The sequence below is a fragment of the Pipistrellus kuhlii genome, unplaced genomic scaffold, assembly GCF_014108245.1.
Source record: "Pipistrellus kuhlii isolate mPipKuh1 unplaced genomic scaffold, mPipKuh1.p scaffold_m20_p_2, whole genome shotgun sequence".
Lineage (NCBI taxonomy): Eukaryota > Metazoa > Chordata > Mammalia > Chiroptera > Vespertilionidae > Pipistrellus > Pipistrellus kuhlii.
The window spans coordinates 40,983,805-40,999,573 of NW_023425515.1; positions in this window are offsets into that span (position 1 = coordinate 40,983,805).

The window sequence follows — 15,769 nt, forward strand, 5'->3', positions numbered from 1 at the left end:
ATTCTAAGGACTTATTTTTTTAAGTCAGGAAACTTCTCTGGTCTTTTACTTGATTTTCTTCCATTCTCCTCTTTTTTTTTTTTAATATTTTATTGATTTTTTACAGAGAGAAAGGGAGAGAGATAGAGAGCTAGAAACGTCGATGATAGAGAAACATCAACCAGCTGCCTCTTGCACACCCCTATCGGAGATGTGCCCACAACCAATGTACATGCCCATGACTGGAATCGAACCTGGGACCTTTCAGTCCACAGACCGATGCTCTACCACTGAGCCAAACTGGTTTCGGCTTCATTCTCCTCTTCTGTAACTCCTATTAATTACATTGAAATGTTTCAATTTATTTTCCATGTCTCTTATTTGTTCTTTCTTATTTCTATATGTGCTGTTCTATCTTCAACCATGTTCATTTATTGATCCTATTGTCATATCTACTTATTCTTGCATTATTTATGCTTTTTTCATATCTTTGGATCATTTTAATTATGTTATTTTGTCATTTATCTATGACTATGCTAACATTCTTATTTGAAAGTCTTTGTCATACTGTCTCTTAAAATTAATTTCAAAAGACATAAATTAGTATTCTGATGATTTTATCATTTGTCTTTCTAAGTTCTATGATTTTATAATTTGGGCTGATTTTGAGTCAGAGGGATTCTCTTTCTTCCACCTAGTCAGTAGTTTTGTAATTTTGGAGGCATTTTAAACTATCTCCCTATAACTGTCACTTCTAGCTGCTAGTTCTGGAGGACAACAAATGCTCTCTCTCAAACCCCCTTCCCTGTTTACACTTATACTCTGTTTCTGAATATAACAACGTAATTATTATCTTCAACCACAATTTTCAGTTGAGTATATTAAAACAGTCAGTTGAAATGACTTGTCTAAAGCCACATGGTTAATGAGTGAAAGTGCTGGGACTCAAATTCAGTTTTCCTGGCTTCAAATTCCATATTTTTTCAGTGACTCCAAGTAACCTTTCTGTTAGCTTTTACTTTTCCATTTAGTATTTTTCTAAACTTCTATTGATTTTGGACTTTCTTTTCTAATTTAGACTGTAAATGAATGAGAGCATTTTTCCTCTCTTAGGGCATCATGACTTGGTGGAAGGGATGCAATTAAACTTACCTGGGTTCTTTTCTTAACTGAAAAATTAGTTAAGTCTCTGGGCCTCAGTTTTCTCTTCCAGAACATTAAGTGACTTAGTTGAAATGAACTTTAGGTTCCTGCTCAGCTGTAATAGTCTTTCAGTGCATATTTTGTATGACTCATTCTCAACAAACTATAGGTTGCTGATTGAATATCATTTATATTTTAAGATATTATTATGTATTTAAGTATTATTAAGTATTATTTTGTTATGGAGATTGTTCTTTACCATAAACAATAACAGCAACAACAACAAAAACCCCACTTCATAGTAAAGCAGAATGGGTTCAGCCAAAACCGGTTTGGCTCAGTGGATAGCACGTCAGTCTGTGGACTGAAAGGTCCCAGGTTCCATTCCAGTCAAGGGCATGTACCTTGGTTGCGGGCACATCCCCAGTAGGGGTGTGTGCAAGAGGCAGCTGATCGATGATTCTCTCATCGATGTTTCTAACTCTTTAGCCCTCTCTCTTCCTCTCTGTAAAAAACAAAACAAAACAATAAAATATATTAAAAATAAAAAAATAAAAAAATAAAAACAGAATGGGTTCACAACCACGAACAGCTGGTTACTAAGTGGTTTAATGATTCCATATAGAAATTTGCTATTAAGCCCTGGGCTAAATGGACTCTCCTTTCCCTTTTTTAAGTGCAGACGTTATTCCTGGGAGTGATAAAGTCATGAAACTAAGCAAAATATGCCCAATAGTTTTCAAGAAGACACTAATGGGTCTCCTGGCAAATCTACCACTAATTATTCTGAAAATGATTGTTGACTACATGAATTATAAAATTAATAAAATTAATAGTCAAATATTATGACATTGAATCAGATTTGAAAATAAGTTAAATTAGTCTATGCAGACAAATAGGCAAACACTTCACAAAATTTATATATATATATATATATATATATATATATATATATATATATATATAGCTAGTAAGGACATGAGATGGTGTTTATTGAAAAGTAAAACCACAATAAATGCAATAAATACACTATAAATGGCAGAAAGCAAGAAGACTGACACTAAATGTCAGTGATAATGTGGAGCAATTGACATTGCTGATGAAAGCATAAATGATATATGGCTATGAAGATGTGTGTGCAATTTCTTATAAAATTAAACCTGCGTGCAACTCATGACTGAGCAGTTCCACTTCTAAGTATTTGCTCAAGACATCTGAGAACATAAGTGCACAGAAGACTTAAACAACAATGTTTCCAGCAGTCATTAATAAAAACTATAGTCTGGGAAAAGTGCAAATGTCTACCACAGGATAATAAATATATGTGGTAATTACCTCAATAGAATACCACTTAGCAATAAAATATAAACTATTGTTATATACAGCAACATAAATAAACATTAAAATATTATATTAACTAAAAAATCTAAATATAAAAATACATGCTATATAATTTGAGTTATTCAAATTTTAAGAACCAACAAAACTAATCTCTGGTGATAGAAGTCAAAAACTCATTTCCTTCTTGAAAAGCATTTACTAACAAGGAATACAAAAACTTCCCTGGGCGATGAAAACATTCAATATTTTTGTTTGGGAGAATGATACAGGTGCATAAAATTATAAAAACTTATTGAATGGAACATTTAAGATTTGTGCATCTTTGTGTGTGTGTTAATTATACCTCAATTAAAAAGTGACTATAGAGAAACTGCTATTTTCCAGGCTTTGAATCTAGTCATGCTTATCCATTGCTAGGAAACTTTCATACCTCACACTTTTCAAGCACTCAATATTGGGTTATATAGTTATCAATCTGCATAGAAAAGCAAAGTATCTCTTACTAGATGTTGGACTTTTAGTTGAAGAACTGAGAAATGGCACTGTTGGCTTTGTACCTGAAGTTAACCAAAAGTACAGTGGCTCAAATTCGATGTAGTGAGCTTCAGGACATATTCATGACAGTGTAGGGAGGCCAGACTGGGTAGATTAGGAAGTGCATGTTGAATAGTCCTGGGATTAAACTAGTCAAATAGGGTTAGATCATAATATGCTGTGCTTTGATAACCAGGTAGAGAGCATCAGAATTGTTAAGTAACATTCTTTACTCTTTATGCCCCAGTATTATCACATACACTTTCTGGTTTTTGTAAAAATAATCCAAATATTTGTGGACCTGTAGTACATGAACTCAGTGCTTTAAGAACATATTTAGGACCTAATCTCTAAACCAAAAAGTTTAAATACAGAATAGTGGCATTTTCTGTGGCATTCACTTACCCTTAACCAAGTACTATCTTATCCTGATGCTGAGTTGTTTGTGGATAACTTTTCCTACTATCAAGATTATAAATTCTTTGTATCTGACACCGTCTTCTGCCTTTTTCCAGACTTCAAGACCTGATGTGGTTGAATGTACATTGTATAGCAAAATTGATATCTGTTGAATGAATGATAAATGAGAAAAAATATTGCTTGATTCTAGACTGTATGCAATAAAGGGTTACATTATGTGGTAATGAACAAAGCCTGGCAGAGCTAGAAAGGATATCTAAAGTCATCTACTTCAACCCTCTTTAAATCTAGACAGGGAAACAGCAACAATGCTAGATACCTAAATAGATAATTTTAATGTGAGAAATTGGTCATGCATGTGATAAAGAGCTGACAAAAGAGAGAGAGAGAGAGAGAGAGAGAGAGAGAGAGAGAGAGAGAGAGAGAGAGAGAGAGAGAGAGAGAGAGAGAGAGTTTAGGGCAATCCATTAAATGAAAACCACCCCTAGACTGGAAAGACCAAAAAAGGGGGTACTGCCAAAACTGGTTTGGCTCAGTGGATAGAGCGTCGGCCTGCAGACTGATAGGTCCCAGGTTCGATTCAGGTCTTGGTTGCAGGCACATCCCCAGTGGCGGTTGTGCAGGAGGCAGTTGATTGATGTTTCCCTCTCATCAATGTTTCTAACTATCCCTCTTCCTTCCTCTCTGTAAAAAATCAATAAAATATATTTTAAAAAAGAAAGAAAGGGGTACTGTTTCCAGAGCTCAAAAGTTGGAAATATTCATGGAGCTGGAGTTATAGGGGAGACATAGCCATTGTTAGAGATTCCACAGAAAGCATTTTAAAAAAATATGCTGGCTTTTCTTCTTTCCCTTGAATAATTTTCAATACGCCATGTGAGTCAAATCTACCTAAAATCTAGAAGGCCTGGGAGCCTTATTCCATTATAGTGATATATAGAGAGCAAAGGAAGAGAGGGGAGGGAACTGAAAGCAAACTTGCAATTTGCAAGCAGACATTCCTAAAGAAAGATGACCATGGGCCAGGTCTTGAAAGATAAGTTGAATTTAAAACTTGAAGGGGCAAAAACAAGACCCATATGAGCAAAAACAAAGAGGGATCAAGCATATTCATGGCAGTGTAGGGAAGCCAGTCTGGGTAGATCAGGAAGTACATGTTGAGTAGTCCCGGGATTAAACTAGTCAAATAGGGTTAAAATATTATGTGCTTTGAAATTGTTAAGCAAAAAGAGCTTCCGAATTGTTAAGCAAAAAGAGAATCAATAAAGATATTTGATAAAAATGATGTTGAAGGAAGACTTTTTGGCAGGAGCATGCAGGGTGGATTGGAGTGAGAAGAAAGTAGGGACAGGGAAGCAACAAAGGAAGCCATTGCAATAATTCACTTGTGTACCAGGAAATCTTGCCAATGTCACAGCAGCAGGTATAGAGAAGAATAAACAGATTAAGTATTCAGCAAAATTTTAAAATTATAGGAGGGGAAGATGAACAACAAATTAAAAATGATGCCAACTTTTCAGCCTGGATAACTGGAATAATAATTATTATTGAGATGTGCTGGTAAGAGACATTTAGTTCCTCTTTAAATGAGTTGTCTTTGAGATAAAGGCAAGATATGAAAAGACAAATCTGGGAGAACAATAAAGTCATATATCTGAAACATGGTTGAAAGAACAGAGATGGGGAGGTAGTTTTAGAGGTAATCACCCAGCCATGAGAATGGATGAGGAAGAAGAACCCACAAGACAAGGATTGTGAGGGCAAAGACCTAGCCTTGGCAAATGCCACTGAAGAGGTAAGAGAAAAAAGGAGGAAGAGGAGTCTGTGAAGAGAACAGAGTACAAAAGTTGGAAAGGCAGGTAGAAATATAAAAAGAAAAGAGAAAAGACAAGTCAGGGGTGTTGGGGAGTCAATGCCTTACAGGGTCAGGAAATATGGCTCCGTTGGCAGAGTCCACTTGCATAATGGGCAATCCAAAATTTGCATTTTAATGAAAGAATAGAAGAAATAAATATAATCTAAATTGTTTAATGATATGGAAACATTAATGAAAATGCAGAATAAGAAAACCTCTCCCTAGGTTCACCCTATCATATAGTAACAAAGATTACTCTCTATTTTAAAGTTTTCTTAAAACAGAATGATGTTATTTCTTTCCATTAAAAATAAATTAATACACATATACACTTACTCAATATAACTAGCTTCTATTACTTCTTTCCTCATGAAAACAGTTTGTCACAATTTATGCCCTGTCCTAGAATATGAATGGTATTAACATGTTTTAGGTTCTCTTGTCTGTAATTTCATAGTGTAGAACTTTTTTTTATTATTATTATTTATCTGTTGTGGAGTTTGGAATTTGCCTGGAAGTCATCTAGGTTCAACTCATCATTATTTTGAATTCAAAAGAGATTTAGGAGGGTGTTAAACTCATTTACAAAAAGTTGGGCGCCATCTGATAATAGGCTAAACACCTGGCCTCAACTCTGTGGCAATAGCAGACCATGTATCTATCTCTCTGGAGAGGAGCATGTCAATGATGAATGACAAGAGGAGGATACACAAGGTGGAAATATGAGAGAGCGTGTCTTCTCATATATGGAAAAATGGTTGGATCAATCGGTGGACCAAGAAAGTATGTGCACAGGAGAGGCATAATGTATACAATGAGAAGACTAAAGGTCCTTGCCTGACTTTGCCATCCCTGGCTGCATGATTTTGGACAGATCATTAATTAATCTGGGCCTTACATGGATTTGGGGACAATTAACCAAGATAACATAAACGTATGGAGCATGAAGCAGGTACAGTTTTTTTTTTTCTTTAATGTTCTTCATACAGGGAGACCAAAACCTAGAAGCATATTAAGCTTCTTGACAGAAGTCCAGACTGTTATCCACTCCTGAATTATGTTGCTTAACTCCTCAAGGCTATATGCAGTCTTCTGGACTTTATCTTCACACACCTCTGTTAATGAAGTTCCTACAACTGACTCCAAGCCCAGTTCAGACCGTGACATTTTATACTTGAGCACAGAGACAGGTACTCTCAGGCACCCTGCCACTCAGCGATTAGGTTGGACTGATTTTGTTTCAAGCGTGACAATTTACCTTGACTATTTTTGAACTAAGAGAGATGAATTCCAGTGGTTAGAACTTTTATAAATGCAGTTGTAGCAGCCATTAAATGTGACCGACACTTAAAAATGGCAGCAAATTATTCTAAGCACAGCAGAATTTTTGACTGCTTACAATATCCCTGCTGTATTTACACACACACACACACACACACACACACACACACACACATACACATGCACACGCACGCATGCACACACACATGGAGCAGATGTTTACCTGCATTTATGTTCAGTCATATGCATACATGGGGGAAGAGTGATGAAGTTTGGGTGGGCACAGAGCCTAGGACAAAGAAAGAAGAGAAACAGACAGAAGATGGCTCATTTCTTATATTTTTCCATTGACTGGGTTTTAGTGCCTATAATTAGTGTGGGTTGCGGTGGGGTGGGGGACAGGCGGAGGCTGACAGATCTGTTTAAAAAATATTTTGTGAGATTCTTGGCATAAGCAGAGCCACTGGAGGCCAGTGACTAAGGGTGGCACTGAGCTGGGGAGGTGGCACTTCTAACTGGGGCTGCTTAGATGCCAGCACAACCATGGAGACAAAGGCCTGGAAAATTGAACATATCTGCCTTGGACACCAGGTTCTGACAACCGTGGTAGCAATAGCATGGAAGCTTCTGTTTGGCGATTTGTAAGCAGCAAACCTAGCAGAACCCAGAGAAGGAGGGAGAAGACCAGGGTATATGTTTCATGGCCACTCTAGCTGGTCTACTAGTTCCTGGGCTTGGTGACTGGTAGTCCAAGGCTCTTCAGGAGCAGCTGGAATGGAAGGCAGGAGACTTAGATTTTCAGATCAGCTTTGCTGTAGACTTACTGTGTTGCCTCAGACAAGTCATATTCCCTATGACCTATATTTTGAAGTCTATGAAATGTTTTAATCTGAAACATCCATCTGGGTCTAACATTATTCATCTCCTAAATTTATGATTCTATTGTCAGTTAATTAAATAAATATTTTCCAAGTGTCTGTGTCAAGTTTCGATGGATAAATCTAGACATGCAAATATAATAATGTTGTTACTTGTGATGTTTGGCAGATCCAGTTTCAAAATCTACTTTTATCATTCACTGATGATGAGACTTTGAACAAGTTATAATGAAGACAGTAACACCTCCAGTCCGGGTCATTAAAGAACAATGTACAATGCACTGGGCATAGAATAGGTGCTCAGAAAGTGGTGCCCACTATTATTCTATTATCGATTAGGTATTCTAATAACAAGCCATGTCCATTCATAAATAAAATATACATTTAAAATTTATATACTCATTTAATCATCACCACAATTGAGATATAAAACATGTTTATCACCCCCAAAATGCCTGGGCACTTCGTATAAAGTATTATCTCCCTCTTTGCACTCCCTACCCCTCTCTAGCTCCAGGTTGCCATTGATATGCTTTCTGTCAATGTAGATTAGATTTATTTTTCTAGAGTTACACATAAATGGAATCATGTAGCATGCAATTTTTATGACATACCAATGTATACATTTATACATAGTTTGCTATTATTATCTAGAGTTATTCAATACCTTTATTCTCTCCTAGATGACACAAGAACATGAGTAGTTTTTCTCTCTCCCCTTCTTTCCCTCCCATCTGTTACCTGACACTTGGAGATTAGATGGGATTTTAATTATAAATATTAGGTCATAAATATTTTAATATTATGCATCAAGAGTTATTTAAACCTACTCTAGGTTTTCTACTTGATTTAATCACCACTATTTCTTGCATCTTATATATTATTTATTCTTTGATTTGTTACCTTTGTGCTTCATGCAATTCTTTCAGATACCTCTACCCCCCATCCCCCATTCTATCCCAACTCAGACATGAGACTAGTAACTTTTCCTAAGTACTTATTTGCTCTCTTATTTCAGTGGTAGTTTATATAATACATATAGGATTCTAATAAAGTTATGTTTTCCTTCATTTTCTCCTAAAGTCCAGTTTTGCCAGTGAGAGCTCAGATACAGTACCAAAAGTGACCATCTCAACCAGGGCTTTTGATGAATTTTAAATTGTATTACAACTTATTACAACTCTATTACTGCTTTTCTATAGACCAATTCTCTTTTTAATATTCAAATTTCAAGTGCCAAGTCCTATAGCACAGTGTTCCACTCACATTGTGGGCACACAAATGACCTATAGATCTTATAAAAATACAAGATTCTGAAGTGAGGCCTGCAATTTTGCATTTCTGGTGGCATGGACCTCACTTTGAAAAGCAAAGCTCTGGCTGCCACTTCTCCATGGAGATGATGGCCTTTTTCAACCTTATGAAGATACTAATCAGTAATCTTAAATGTCTGCCGCTGTAGCTTCCATTCACTCTGCTTCTTGATTGCTAATATTTATATTTCTTGTGTCTTGTCTCTTTCGGGATTGGTTTTCTCAAATATTTTTTTCTTTTTTGTCCCTTTCCATTTTTTCCTCCCCCCACTCTCCCATATTTTGAAATTTTTGGTTGTCAGTTACCTGTTGCTTAACTGCTGTTGTGACTGTGGGAGAGGAGTAGGCATGACACTCAGAGTGCACAGTACTTGAATAGCTGCTGTGGAGGTTCTACATCTAGTCCCCCTGACTTCGGAGTTGATCTTCACTGCTTTTAGTCTCTGGGGAAAACCACTGCTACCAACCCTTTAACACTAGTGGGTCAAGGTGGGGAGGATAAGGAAGGGAGTAGGAAAGTTGACTAACATAGCTAATAATTATCTTGATGATAGAAATAACTTTTTTTTTCATTGAATTTTAGAGAGTGGAAGGGAGGGGGAGAGACACACAGAGAGAAACATAGATGTGAGAAAGACACATCTAATGATTGCCCTGAAACATGCCCTGACTGGGGACTATCTAGGAACAAGCCTACAACCGAGGTACATGCCCTTGACTGGAATCAAACCTGCAACCCTTCAATCTGTGGGTTGATGCCAGCCACTAAGAAAAACTGGCTATTGCATGAAATAACATTTTGAGTGCTTAGGGCATGAATGGCACTTTTCTAAGTATGGTGCTTATTAACTCATTTAATGGATAAAATGTGTCAAACTTTGAAAATCTAAACCACATAAATTCTTTTTCTCTGTGTTTTTAGTGACATCTAACTTAGGTTGAGGATCACAATTTCTTTCAATCATATCTTCTTTTCTTTCTTCACTTCTTTGAGTATATGGAAGGATGCAGAAGATACAGACATTTATCTGGATGAAATAGCCCAAATATTCCAGGAAAATTAGATAAAACCCTAAAGCAAAACCCTGTGTAATGAGAAGGGAGCAAGTAAGAATAATAAGAGAGGAAGAAAGGAAGAGAACAAATAGTAAATAAAAAAGAGAAGTTGGGAGGGTGGGAGTGTGCATAAAGAAGAAACAGGAAAAAAGGGATGGAGAATATGAGTGAAGGTTAAACTTTCACAACAGTGGAAAATTTAGCTGCATTTTTTTGGTGTTAGTTTTGCCCCTTCTTTAATGCTTTCAAATTTCTGCAAACAAGAAGATTAATTGAGTAGCCTTCAACATTCAGAGAGGAGAGAGAAACCTGGCTGTTGAGACCTTACAGACATCACTGAGGAGAACAGGCAGAATATTAATTTTGGCTCACAAAAAGGCAGACTTTCACAAGTTTATTGAAGAGATATTTTGTTCTGTGTTTTACGTATTGTTTCTATGAGCTGAACAAAATGGTCTATTATTTTGTGGGCTTATAAGGATTGTTTTCTGTTTTGTTTACAAGAATTTTATTGGCAATATTTACTTAGACACCAAAGAGGAAGCTATTTAAATCTTGAACCCTGACTGATTTGAATATGCAACTTAATGTAATCTTCATCTCAAAGGTTTTTTTCATAATTTTCAGAAAGTGGATGGACAATGGAAAAATAGATAAAGCCATCAATTTTGGGGGGACAAACAACTACTTTTCCATAGGTTGGTATCTTGGACATTTGAAGCTGATACTATTCACATAATTTCCCCTCTTTTTAAAGGTTTTGAAAAGCAAAAACAACATTCCCAATTTTCTATACTTATCTGTTATTTTTTAGAGTTTTATATTTAGTGTGCTTCCAGGAGCCACTCTAATTATCTTTAATTAAAATCAGACTGTATTATTCTTTGTAAAGAAAGCAGCTTAACAGAAAGGACAAGGTCAGAACAGCCCTTGGGACATTAGCTTTGTTCAGGTCTACCTTGCCTTTTATCTTCTTTATTAGAGGCCCAGTGCATGAATTCGTGCAGAGTGGGGTCCTTGGCCAGGCCTGCAATTGCAGCCAGTTGGCTGGGGGGAGGGACCTCGGAAGGTTGGCTGTGGGAGCATACTGATCACCAGGGGGAAGCTGCTGCAATGAGTGTCTGCCCCCTGGTGGTCAGTGCTCATCATAGCAACCTTTTGACCAGTTGTTCGGTCAACTGGTCATAATGGTCACTTAGGCTTTTATATATATTGATTGTTGAAAGTATTGCATATACCCCATTCCAACCTCCCCCTCGCCCCACCTCCAGGACTACTGGGACTATTTATTGTCTGAGTTTGTGGGTCATGCCTATATGCATGTAAGTTCTTTTGTAAATCTTTCCCTGCTCTCCCTAGTCCATTCCCTCTAAGATTTGTCAGTCTGTTCCACACTTCCAGGTCTCTAGATCTATTTTGTTTAACAGTTTATTTTGTTCATTATATTCCAAATATAAGTGAGATTATGTGACATGTATTATTTCTCTGATTGTCTTATTTTGCTTAGCATAATACTTTCCAGGTCCCTCCATGCTGTCTCAAAGAATAAGAGATCCTTCTTTTCTACATTTGCATTGTATTCCATTGTGTAAATATGACATCTTTTTTATCCCCTAATCAATTGTTCATGTTGCAGTTTGTCACTTGAGTCTCACACAAATTATAGCTTCTGAAAAAAACTGAGCTTATATCATCTACAGTACTTTGTCCTAGGTTCTAATTCTGGGACAGAAAAATAATTCCATCAAGTTCCCGGATTTAGGAGCCATCAGAGCTCTGTAGGGAGGCAGATTGGGAAATAGAATGAACATTTCATGTGCTGCAACAGGGCTATATATATGTTATCATATGAGATAAGTGGACGGGAACCTCACACCATTTGAGTAAGTGAAAATCCAGGATAGGCAACCTCCACCTGTATCTCACAAGATGAATAGATGTTTCCCATTATAATTACCATTTTCTTTTTTCTTTTTAAATATATTTTATTGATTTTTTTTTTTTTTTTTTTTTTTTTTTTTTTTTTTTTTTTTTTTTTACAGAGAGGAAGGGAGAGGGATAGAGAGTTAGAAACCTTGATGAGAGAGAAACATCTATCAGCTGCCTTCTCCACACCTCCTACTGGGATGTGCCCACAACCAAAGTACATGCCCTTGACTGGAATCAAACCTGGGACCTTTTAATCCACAGGCTGATGCTTTATCTCCTAAGCCAAACCAGTTAGGGCTAATTTCTCCTTCCTTATAATTTCTTAAACACTCTATAACTGCCCTTTCCTTTTCCTCCTCACTCTACAACCTTTCTAAATCCCCCAGTTGTAAAGCTTTGCCTAAAAACAAAATGACATATTCAAAGTGCCCTGGTATTACCCTTTAAATTAGGGGTGTCGAACTCAATCAGAGAAGGGGCCAAAATCTAAAATCCAGCCTAAATCGCGGGCCGAATGGTTTACTGAACAGTCATAAACTGTCATTGTGATGGAAACGCAGCGGAGTGCAGTGATGGCAGCGCGGTGCAGGCCACATTGTAAGGCCTGGCAGGACGGATTTGGCCCGCGGGCCTTGTGTTTGACACATGTGCTTTAAATGGTGCTTAGGAAGTCTTGAGTTTACTGGACTGTTTCAAGTAAAGTTTGGAGTTTGACTTGCTATTTATTCAGCAAAAATTCCTCTTCCTCCTCAGAGTCTCCCTCTTGTATCTTAAGCTTGTGTCATTTATTCTGATAAACATAGCTCTGTAAGTTATGATACCAATGTTTATCCAGGCATAATTAATTTTCTCATGGTGTCACTTGCCTTGCCAGCCAATTCCAAAAAGGGGAAGTGCTTTAAATGTGGGCATTTTTAGAAATGATGGGTGGGAATGTATCTCTGCATTCAGTACTGATAGGGGTGGTAAGAGACTACATAACACCCTGTTATAGGGTTGATAATCTCCTTGTTGTCATCCATCACTGAAACCTTGCACTTTGCTCTGGTTGAGGCAGGAGTGGGCCTATCCATCCTGGAGAAGTGTAGTGCCCCAACCTTGGGAAATGATTGGCATTAGTTTTGCAAATGTTCCCTTAGATCCAGGACATCATATCAGTCTTTGTCATGTGTATTGATTATAGTCTTTCTTTCAGAGATTCTGGCTCACGACTGGGATACTGATGTGATTTTTATGTCCCTTATTGTTAAGAGAGAGAAATGAGAGAGGCTGCATGAAGGTGAAACATAGATTTAATCTGCAGTGGCTACTGTCTCATTTGTTTTGGGTAGCTATAGGCACTGTCTGCCATGAAGCAGAACACCTTTTACCTTTTGATTAGCAGTCCAGAGGAGGCTATCTGCAGGTGGCAGCTTTGGGTGCCAGTGACTGTTAAGATTTCTAACGGTGGGAAAAGGGAGAGTGGGGAGTTATAGACCACAGCATATATAATGTGTGGCTTATTCAACAGTGGGTCTTGAAAATGGCAATCAGGTACATGAAAAGATGTTCAACATCACTAACCATGAGGGAAATGCAAAACAAAACCACAATGAGATGTCACCTCCCACCTGTTACCATGGCTACTATCAAAAGACTAGAGACCCGGTGCACAAAATTCATGCACTTAGGGGTTGGGGGAGAAGTCCCTCAGCCCAGCCTGCACCCTCTTGCAGTCTGGGAGCCCTCTAGGGACATCCAACTGATGGCTTAGGCATGCTCCCCACAGGATATCAGTTGGAAATCCTTAGTGCTGCTGCTAAGGCAGGAGAGGCTCCAGCCACCATCAATGCACTGGCCAGCTATGATCCTGGCTTCTGGCTGAGCAGCATCCTCCCTGTGGGAGTGCAGTGGCTACCAGAGGATAGCTCTTCACTGAGAGTTTAGGATAAGAAACTAGTATCAATAAGCCTATGGAGAAAAGGGAACCCTTGTGCAATGTTAATGGATGTGCAAATTGGAGCAGCCACTGTGGAAAACAGTTCAATTCCTGGTCAGGCAACATACCCAAGTTGAAAGCTTGATCCTTGGAAGAGAGAATACAGGATGCAGCCAATCAATGTTTCCTTCCCACATCAATGTTCTCTCTCTCTCTAAAAAATCAATAACAATATTTAAAAAAAAATCCTGCCATTTGCAACAGCATGGATGGACATTGAGGGCATTGTGCTCAATAAAGTAATACAGAGAAAGAAAAATTATCTATATTCTTCATTGTATGTGACTTCTAAAAAGTCTAACTCAAAGTAATAGAGAATATGATTGTGGTTTCTCAGAGGTAGGGAAGTAGAGAGATGTTGGTTAAAGGGTACAAATTTGAGCTATGAGAAAATTAGTACTGCATGGAGTGTATAGTTAATAATACTCTAATCTATATATATAAAAGCCTAAGTGACCATCCGACTGTCCAGTAACTATGATATTCACTGACCACCAGGGGGCAGACACTCAACCCAGAAGTGAAAACCACAGGCATGGAAACATGGAACAGACTGATGAATCTCAGAGGGAAGGGGGGTAGGGGGAGGGCAGCAAGAGATTACCCAAAGATCTTATATGCATACTAGAGGCCCAGTGCACTGATGGGGTCCCTCCAGTGCACATATATGGACGTTTTATGAGAATGGATCTTAAATGTTGTCACCACATACAAAAAAAGGTAATTATGTGAGGGAATGGAGTCAAGTGGTCTTATTGTGCTAATCATTCTGCAGCATGCACCATTGTGAACGTTACATTGTGCACCTTAAACTTATATTATCCTATCCAATAAAAGAGTAATAGGCAAATTAACCATCACTCTGCTACATCCACAAGCCACACCCACCAGCCAATCAGGAGTGAGTATGCAAATTAACCCCAAACAAGATGGTTGTGACCAGAGAGCAAGCAGGAGGCTTGGGTTTCCCTGGCAATAGAGGAAGCCAAGCTTTCTGCACACCCTGGGTGGCCCAGGCCTCCACTCAAGGCTACAAAGTTTCAATTATAGAAGATAAATAAATCCCAGATACCAGGACCTCCTCCACTTAGGTCACCTGGGGTATGGCCAGTCTGCAAACCACCACAGGCCACTCACCCAGGCTGCCCCATGCCCCAAGGGAACCTCCACCCTGATCTTGGACACCCTTGGGCAAACCAGGCACCAGGCTTCTATGCTATCTAATAAAAGAGCAATATGCAAATAGACCATCACTCCAACACACAAGATGACTGCCCCCAGGTGGTCAAAGATGGCTGCCCCCATGTGGACACAAGATGGCCACCACAAAATAGCCAGCAGGGTAGGACAGTTGGGAGGGAGCAGGCTTGGAAAGGAGGGCAGTTAGGGGCAAACAGGCTGGCAGGGGAGCAGTTAGGGATCAATCAGGCCAGCAGGGAAGTGGTTAGACCGTAGAGGTGTCGAATTCAATCAGAGAAGGGGCCAAAATCTAAAATCCAGCCTAAATCGCGGGCCGAATGGTTTACTGAACAGTCATAAACTGTCATTGTGATGGAAACGCAGCGGAGTGCAGTGATGACAGCGCTGTGTGGGCCACATTGCAAGGCCTGGCGGGGCGGATTTGGCCCGCGGGCCTTGTGTTTGACACATGTGGGTTAGGGGATGATCAGGCTAGCAGGCAGGAGTGATTAGGGGCAATAAGGAAGGCAGGCAGGCAAGCAGTTGAGAGCCAGCAGTCCTGGATTGTGAGAGGGATGTCTGAGATTGGAGAGGGTGAAGGCTGGGCTGAGGGACACCTCTCACCCATGCATGAATTTCGTGCACCAAGCCTCTAGTATCTCAATAAAGGTGGGGAAAAAAATGGATCTTAGCAGCATATTTCCTCCTCATCCTTGCATTCAGAGTAGCTCATCAGATATTTATGTAATGTCTTTAATGTGACAGGCACTGTGCTGGGTGTTGGGGATCCAGAGACAAAGAAGATATATTTACAGCCCTTGAGAAGTCTCTGAATTCACAAATGAGTGTTCTATATCTAATCAGTCTTCATGTTTAAAAATCT